This window comes from Babylonia areolata, chromosome 31 (assembly GCF_041734735.1).
Source record: "Babylonia areolata isolate BAREFJ2019XMU chromosome 31, ASM4173473v1, whole genome shotgun sequence".
Classification (NCBI taxonomy): domain Eukaryota; kingdom Metazoa; phylum Mollusca; class Gastropoda; order Neogastropoda; family Buccinidae; genus Babylonia; species Babylonia areolata.
The window spans coordinates 21,803,889-21,813,888 of record NC_134906.1 but is presented as its reverse complement, the minus strand read 5'-3'; positions in this window follow the sequence as shown (position 1 = coordinate 21,813,888).

Genomic DNA, 10,000 nt, shown 5'->3' with positions numbered 1-10,000 from the left:
GCGCGCGCGCTTGCGTGTGTGTGTAACGGAAAGCATCCAGTAAAGAAACCAACCATTGACAGCCCTGCCTTATTTTACTGAAACTCCAGCAATGCTGACAGTCCTGCATATCAGTAACATCTACTGTTTATCTGATTTTTAACCCTCTCCAATCGAACGGCGAAAGAGACGACGTTAACTCACTCAGTACGGCCAGTCCTCTCTTCTCCTCTAAACAGACCCCTCGGCGAAAGAGACGACGTTAACAGCGTTTCACCCCAGTTACCATCATCAAAATATTGCAAGCGGAAGGCTCTTATACTGAAGAGGTGAATGTTGACAAAGAATACCACAATTCTGACGACGGAAGCTAAAGGTTGGGTCATTCATTCAAACACCCACTGGACATCCGAGGGGTCTGTGTAGAGGAGAAGAGAGGACTGGCCGTACTGAGTGAGTTAAAGTAGAATGTATCATCACCAATCGGCCCAACGCTCAGATTATATCACAGATTGCCATAAACTTACAGCTGTGCCAACAGCAAAGTGAAAGCTGCCTGATCAATGGTTTCTCCACTGCAATGAGAAGTCATTTGCAGCTTAATCTTTTGTGAAGGACCAACACTCTCAAACTAAAAGGCAAAATTGCAACACTGGCTCTTAGTGCTGCAGCCTTGGGGAGCGAGTTGATTACCATCCCAACGCCGACTGTCCTAAAACCCTCTTGGCCGAGAGAGTGGGGGAGAGAGAGAGAGAGGGGGGGGGGAGGGGAAGAGAGAGAGAGAGGGGGAGGGAGAGAGAGAGGGAGTGATGGAGGGAAGGAGGGAGGGAGAGAGAGGGGGGAAGAGATAGAGAGAGAGAGAGAGAAAGGGGGAGGGAGAGAGGGAGAGAGAAGAGAGAGAGGGAGACAGAGATAGTGAGAGAGGGAGAGAGAGGGAGAGAGAGAGAGGGGAAGGGAGAGAGAGAGAGGGACAGAGAGAGAAGAGAGAGAGGGAGACAGAGAAAGAGAGAGAGAGAGGGGAAGGGAGGGAGAGAGAGAGAGTGAGAGAGAGAAGGAGGGAGAAATAGGGAGACAGATAGATAGAGATATTATCAAATTCTAGCCGAGATAGTCAGGGACAACACTTGCCTCCATTGCTGTTCTGATGGTCATAGTCGTTGAGTGTTGGACTAGTAGTAACGCGTCCGCCTAGGAAGCCTTTAGAATACATTCAAGTCTAAAACCTCGTCGGTTGACTCTCTCAGACTTTGGTCCGATTCACAGACCAGTTCTGAGTTTAACTCTCTCCATACGAACGGCGAAAGAGACGACGTTAACAGCGTTTCACCCCAATTACCACCATCAAAATATTGCAAGCGGAAGGCTCTTATACTGAAGAGGTGAATTCCGACAAAGAATACCACAATTCTGACGACGGAAGCTAAAGGTTGGGTCATTGAGACACCTACTGGACATCCGAGCGGTCTGTGTAGAGGAGAAGAGAGGACTGGCCGTACTGAGTGAGTTAACTCTCACACTATTATCAAATTCATTATGGACTCAGTATTGTTCTAATGTCAAGTGCATATACTTTAGTATCATGACAATTAAGCATATAATTTTTGACTGTAGCTTATGTACACGAAAGTGTGTCTTCACAAGTGTCTGAGAACATTGATGTTTTTGACTTTTTGCATTCATTATCAGTTGTTTCGCTCGTTAGCTTAACGACTTCTCTTTTACGAAGTTCTTTAAGTAATTTCCTCTAATTGTATTTAGATCTTTTTTTTCAAATTTCACCCTCATTTGCCCAGCTTCCCCCAACCCTCCATTCATTCACATCTCCTACCCATTCTAACCGATGATACTGAAATGTATATATAAATACTTTAACAAAATGTCTTTAATCACCGATATATGACCTTAAACAAATTTCCTCCTCCTCCTTTGGAAGCGAGAGAATCTGAACGTACTGGTTTGAATCCTCACGGTCGCTAGCATTTTCTACCCCTTGAGTGATGGTATGGACGCGAGTCCTTCGGATTAGACAATAAACTGAGGTCCCGTGTGCAGCATACGTTTAGCGCGCATAAAAGAACCCACAGCAATAAAAGAGTTGTCCTTTCGATAGGAAGACAAAATAATAGAAAAAAAAAAGAAAAAAAAGATGGCGTTTTCAGTGTAGCGATGAGCTCCCCCTGAGGAGAGCAGCCCGAACTTGACACAGAGAAATCTGTTGTGACAAAAGAGTAATACAATACCATACAACACAGTTTCAGTTTCAGTTTCAGTAGCTCAAGGAGGCGTCACTGCGTTCGGACAAATCCATATACGCTACACCACATCTGCCAAGCAGATGCCTGACCAGCAGCGTAACCCAACGCGCTTAGTCAGGCCTTGAGAAAAAAAAAAAGAAAAAAAAAGAAGAAAAAGGGGTGAATAAATAATAGATAAATACATAAAAAAAATAACTACTACCACTACAAATAATATGAAAAAGGCGCAAAAACGTGATGAAGTCAACTATAAGCGTACATAAATAAATAAATAATAATTATAATATAAAAATAGTAGTAATAATAATAATAAATAAATTAAAAAAAGACAAAAAAAAAAGACAACAATGATGATAAATAAGCAAATAAATGTAAAACATGGAGACACACATTCACACATACACACCCACATATGCATAACAGATATGCACCAAACATGCAGTTTCACAGATATGAAAGCACCGTCAAATACACATAAACGTACATGAGCCCCAACACACACACACACACACACACACATTACCCTGTACAGCACAACACATCACAATACAATACCAGGCCAGCAGAAGCCGATGAAATATTGATGGAGCCAATAAGATTGTCACGGCTGCTGACTACCTACCTGCTACCTGCTTGCCTGTCTGGGTTCGGGTTCAGGGTTCGGGGTTCGGGTTTGATTCAGTCCATTGTCTTTTTAAGCTGGCCTCTCTCTCTCTCTCTCTGTGTGTGAAGAGAGCATTGATTGTTTTGCTAATGGTTGGCACGAGGTTTCTGGCTATTGTGTAGCCTGCTGTCGCTCTGGTTGTGGTGTTTTGTGTGCTCTTCATGCTTGAGAGAGAGAGAGAGAGAGAGAGAGAGAGAGAGAGAGAGAGAGAGAACTGTTTTACTCAAATAAAGGCCAAAGCCTCTTGCTGTAGGGGTGTGACATAAGCACACACACACACACACACACACACACACATTACCCTGTACAACACAAAACATCACAATACAATACAATACAATACAATACAACACATCACAATACAATACAACACCACAGACTATTATTACACACATTCAACACTTCCAACCCAACAGCAATGCTCAGTTTTACTTTATGAGAACACACCTCATCCAAAGCATGTAGAGGTGTGACTAGAAAAAAAAAGAAGAAAAAACAAAACAAGCAGTGCAAGAGTATTTGTATTTGTATTTCTTTTTATCACAACAGATTTCTCTGTGTGAAATTCGGGCTGCTCTCCCCAGGGAGAGCGCGTCGCTATACTACAGCGCCACCCATTTTTTTTTGTGTATTTTTTCCTGCGTGCAGTTTTATTTGTTTTTCCTATCGAAGTGGATTTTTCTACAGAATTTTGCCAGGAACAACCTTTTTGTTGCCGTGGGTTCTTTTACGTGCGCTAAGTGCATGATGATGCACACGGGACCTCGGTTTATCGTCTCATCCGAATGACTAGCGTCACAGACCACCACTCAAGGTCTAGTGGAGGGGGGGGGGGGGGGGGAGAAAATATCGGCGGCTGAGCCGTGATTCGAACCACTCAGCGCACTCAGATTCTCTCTCGCTTCCTAGGCGGACGCGTTACCTCTAGGCCATCACTCCAAGTATCACCATCGGTCATGTCATGGAATGGCACCTGCTGATGACTAATGTATCCGGTAGTATGACGGCGCAGTGAATAGGTAGGAAGGGGACAGGAGGCTTACCACATCCCAGATCCCCCCCCCCCCCCAGCCCCCGTCCCCCCCGACTCACACACACACTCCCCTTTCCCGGCGTTTCCCGTTGGCAGGCCAGGACAGGCCATGCCAGGCCAGATGAAGCCGATGAAATATTGATGGAGCCAATCAGATTGTCACGGCTGCTGACTGACTACCTACCTGCTTGCCTGTCTGGGTTCAGGTTCAGGGTTCGGGGTTCGGGGTTCGGGTTTGATTCTGTCCATTGTCTTTTTAAGCTGGCGTCTGTGTGTGTGTGTGTGTGTGTGTGTGTGTGTGTGTGTGTGTGTGTGTGTGTGTGTGTGTGTGTAATTATGTGTGTATGTATGATTATGTGTGTGTGTGTGTGTGTGTGTGTGTGTGTGTGTGTGCGTGTGTGTGTGTGTGTGTGTGTGTGTGTGTGTGTGTGTGTGTGTGTAATTATGTGTGTATGTATGATTATGTGTGTGTGTGTGTGTGTGTGTGTGTGTGTGTGTGTGTGTGTATGATTATGTGTGTGTGTGTATTTATATATGTGTGTGTTCGTTCTTTAGTTTAGCATCTTTTCACTATCAGTGATATCAGACGGTGTGTGTGTGTGTGTGTGTGTGTGTGTGTGTGTGTGTGTGTGTGTGTGTGTGAAGAGAGCATTGATTGTTTTGCTAATGGTTGGCACAAGGTTTCGTGTGTGTGTGTGTGTGTGTGTGTGTGTGTGTGTGTGTGTGTGTGTGTGTGTGTGTGTGTGTGTGTGTGTGTGTGTGTGTGTGTGTGTGAAGAGAGCATTGATTGTTTTGCTAATGGTTGGCACGAGGTTTCTGGCTATTGTGTAGCCTGCTGTCGCTCTCGCTGTAGTGTTTTGTGTGCTCTTCATGCTTGAGGGAGAGAGAGAGAGAGAGAGAGAGAGAGAGAGAGAGAGAGAGAGAGAGAGAGAGAGAGAGAGAGAGAGAGAGAGACAGAGAGAGAGAGAGAGAGAGAGAGAGAGAGAGAACGAACGAACGAACTGTTTTACTCAAATAAAGGCCAAAGCCTCTTGCTGTAGGGATGTGACATAAGCACACACACACACACACACACACACACACACACACACACACACACACACACACACATTACCCTGTACAGCACAACACATCACAATACAATGCAATACAATACAACACATCACAATACAATACAACACCACAGACTATTATTACACACATTCAACACTTCCAACCCAACAGCAATGCTCAGTTTTACTTTATGAGAACACACCTCATCCAAAGCATGTAGAGGTGTGACTAGAAAAAAAAGAAGAAAACAAACCACAAAAAAACAAGCAGTGCAAGAGTATTTGTATTTGTATTTCTTTTTATCACAACAGATTTCTCTGTGTGAAATTCGTGCTGCTCTCCCCAGGGAGAGCGCGTCGCTATACTACAGCGCCACCCTTTTTTTTTGTGTATTTTTTTCCTGCGTGCAGTTTTATTTGTTTTTCCTATCGAAGTGGATTTTTCTACAGAATTTTGCCAGGAACAACCTTTTTGTTGCCGTGGGTTCTTTTACGTGCGCTAAGTGCATGCTAGCACACGGGACCTCTGTTTATCGTCTCATCCGAATGACTAGCGTCACAGACCACCACTCAAGGTCTAGTGGAGGGGGGGGGGGGAGAAAATATCGGCGGCTGAGCCGTGATTCGAACCAGCGCGCTCAGATTCTCTCTCGCTTCCTAGGCGGACGCGTTACCTCTAGGCCATCACTCCAAGTATCACCATCAGTCATGTCATGGAATGGCACCTGCTGATGACTAATGTATCCGGCAGTATGACGGCCCTATGAATAGGTAGGAAGGGACAGGGGGCTTACCACATCCCAGATCCCCCCCCCCTAACCCCCCTCCCCCCCCCTCACACACACACTCCCCTTTCCCGGCGTTTCCCGTTGGCAGGCCATGCCAGGCCAGCAGAAGCCGATGAAATATTGATGGAGCCAATCAGATTGTCACGGCTGCTGACTGACTACCTACCTGCTACCTGCTTGCCTGTCTGGGTTCAGGTTCAGGGTTCGGGGTTCGGGGTTCGGGTTTGATTCTGTCCATTGTCTTTTTGAGCTGGCGTCTGTGTGTGTGTGTGTGTGTGTGTGTGTGTGTGTGTGTGTGTGTGTGTGTGTGTGTGTGTGTGTGTGTGTATGTGTGTGTGTGTGTGTGTGTGTATGATTATGTGTGTGTGTATATTTATATATGTGTGTGTTCGTTCTTTTGTTTAGCATCTTTTCACTATCAGTGATATCAGACGGTGTGTGTGTGTGTGTGTGTGTGTGTGTGTGTGTGTGTGTGTGTGTGTGTGTGTGTGTGTGTGTGAAGAGAGCATTGATTGTTTTGCTAATGGTTGGCACGAGGTTTCTGGCTATTGTGTAGCCTGCTGTCGCTCTCGCTGTAGTGTTTTGTGTGCTCTTCATGCTTGAGAGAGAGAGAGAGAGAGAGAGAGAGAGAGAGAGAGAGAGAGAGAGAGAGAGAGAGAGAGAGAGAGAGAACGAACGAACGAACTGTTTTACTCAAATAAAGGCCAAAGCCTCTTGCTGTAGGGGTGTGACATAAGCACACACACACACACACACACACACACACACACACACACACACACACACACACACATTACCCTGTACAGCACAACACATCACAATACAATGCAATACAATACAACACATCACAATACAATACAACACCACAGACTATTATTACACACATTCAACACTTCCAACCCAACAGCAATGCTCAGTTTTACTTTATGAGAACACACCTCATCCAAAGCATGTAGAGGTGTGACTAGAAAAAAAAACAGAAAAAAACCCACAAAAAAACAAGCAGTGCAAGAGTATTTGTATTTGTATTTCTTTTTATCACAACAGATTTCTCTGTGCGAAATTCGGGCTGATCTCCCCAGGGAGAGCGCGTCGCTATACTACAGCGCCACCCATTTTTTTTTCCTTGTATTTTTTCCTGCGTGCAGTTTTATTTGTTTTTCCTATCGAAGTGGATTTTTCTACAGAATTTTGCCAGGAACAACCTTTTTGTTGCCGTGGGTTCTTTTACGTGCGCTAAGTGCATGATGATGCACACGGGACCCTCGGTTTATCGTCTCATCCGAATGACTAGCGTCACAGACCACCACTCAAGGTCTAGTGGAGGGGGGGGGGGGGAGAAAATATCGGCGGCTGAGCCGTGATTCGAACCACTCAGCGCACTCAGATTCTCTCTCGCTTCCTAGGCGGACGCGTTACCTCTAGGCCATCACTCCAAGTATCACCATCAGTCATGTCATGGAATGGCACCTGCTGATGACTAATGTATCCGGCAGTATGACGGCCCTATGAATAGGTAGGAAGGGACAGGGGGCTTACCACATCCCAGATCCCCCCCCCCCCTAACCCCCCTCCCCCCCCCTCACACACACACTCCCCTTTCCCGGCGTTTCCCGTTGGCAGGCCAGGACAGGCCATGCCAGGCCAGCAGAAGCCGATGAAATATTGATGGAGCCAATCAGATTGTCACGGCTGCTGACTGACTACCTACCTGCTTGCCTGTCTGGGTTCAGGTTCAGGGTTCGGGGTTCGGGGTTCGGGTTTGATTCTGTCCATTGTCTTTTTAAGCTGGCCTGTGTGTGTGTGTGTGTGTGTGTGTGTGTGTGTGTGTGTGTGTGTGTGTGTGTGTGTGAAGAGAGCATTGATTGTTTTGCTAATGGTTGGCACGAGGTTTCTGGCTATTGTGTAGCCTGCTGTCGCTCTCGTTGTAGTGTTTTGTGTGCTCTTTACGCTTGAGAGAGAGAGAGAGAGAGAGAGAGAGAGAGAGAGAGAGAGAGAGAGAACGAACGAACTATTTTACTCAAATAAAGGCCAAAGCCTCTTGCTGTAGGGGTGTGACATAAGCACACACACACACACACACACACACACACACACACACACACACACACACACACACACACACACACACACACATTACCCTGTACAGCACAACACATCACAATACAATGCAATACAATACAACACATCACAATACAATACAACACCACAGACTATTATTACACACATTCAACACTTCCAACCCAACAGCAATGCTCAGTTTTACTTTATGAGAACACGCCTCATCCAAAGCATGTAGAGGTGTGACTAGAAAAAGAAGAAGAAAAAAACACACACAAAAACAAGCAGTGCAAGAGTATTTGTATTTGTATTTCTTTTTATCACAACAGATTTCTCTGTGTGAAATTCGGGCTGCTCTCCCCAGGGAGAGCGCGTCGCTATACTACAGCGCCACCCATTTTTTTTTTTTTTTTTTGTATTTTTTCCTGCGTGCAGTTTTATTTGTTTTTCCTATCAAAGTGGATTTTTCTACAGAATTTTGCCAGGAACAACCTTTTTGTTGCCGTGGGTTCTTTTACGTGCGCTAAGTGCATGATGATGCACACGGGACCTCGGTTTATCGTCTCATCCGAATGACTAGCGTCACAGACCACCACTCAAGGTCTAGTGGAGGGGGGGGGGGGAGAAAATATCGGCGGCTGAGCCGTGATTCGAACCACTCAGCGCACTCAGATTCTCTCTCGCTTCCTAGGCGGACGCGTTACCTCTAGGCCATCACTCCAAGTATCACCATCGGTCATGTCATGGAATGACACCTACTGATGACTAATGTATCCGGTAGTATGACGGCGCAGTGAATAGGTAGGAAGGGACAGGGGGCTTACCACATCCCAGATCCCCCCTCTCCCCCTAGCCCCCCTCCCCCCCTCACACACACACTCCCCTTTCCCGGCGTTTCCCGTTGGCAGGCCAGGACAGGCCATGCCAGGCCAGCAGAAGCCGATGAAATATTGATGGAGCCAATCAGATTGTCACGGCTGCTGACTGACTACCTACCTGCTACCTGCTTGCCTGTCTGGGTTCGGGGTTCAGGGTTCGGGGTTCGGGGTTCGGGTTTGATTCTGTCCATTGTCTTTTTAAGCTGGCCTGTATGTGTGTGTGTGTGTGTGTGTGTGTGTGTGTGTGTGTGTGTGTGTGTGTGTGTGTGTGTGTGTGTGTGTGTGTGTGTGTGTGTGTGTGTGTGTGTGTGTGTGTGTGTGTGTGTGTGTGTGTGTGTGTGTGTGTGTGTGAAGACAGCATTGATTGTTTTGCTAATGGTTGGCACGAGGTTTCTGGCTATTGTGTAGCCTGCTGTCGCTCTCGTTGTGGTGTTTTGTGTGCTGTTCACGCTTGAGAGAGAGAGAGAGAGAGAGAGGAGAGAGAGAGAGAGAGGAGAGAGAGAGAGAGAGAGAGAGAGGGAGAGAGAGAGAGAGAGAGAGAGGGGAGAGAGAGAGAGAGAGAGAGAGAGAGAGAGAGAGAGAGAGAGAGAACGAACGAACGAACGAACTGTTTTACTCAAATAAAGGCCAAAGCCTCTTGCTGTAGGGGTGTGACATAAGCACACACACACACACACACACACACACACTAACACACACACACACACACACACACACACACACACACACACACACACACCACACACACACAAACAGAGATACTGACATTGACGCAAATAAATAAATAAAATAAAATAAATGAATATATATATATATATACATATACACGCACACACGCACACACACACACACGCGCGCGCGCGCATGCACACGCACACGCACACGCACACACACATACACACACACACACATATATATATATCAATTTTTGCATTCTCGCATGTAAATACAGTAATTTCTTTTCCTTCCCTCGACTTTTTCTTTTTTGCCATACCCTCGTCTAACATCACTCACTCACTCACTCACTCATTCCCTCGACCGCTGGGGTCGTTGGGGGGGGGGGGGGGGGGACATGAGGAAGATGTCATAGCTCGCCACGCCGTTCTGTTGGCAGCTGTCGTGAGGAGATCTGGCATCGTCATTTTGGTCCATTCCTTGACGTTGTCGGACCAGCTCCTTCTCTGCCGCCCCCGTCTGCGCCCTCCCTCTACAGTCCCTTGCAGGATGGTTTTGGAGAGGGTGGGGTTATGTCTTATGACGTGACCAAACCATGCCATCTTCCGTCGTTTG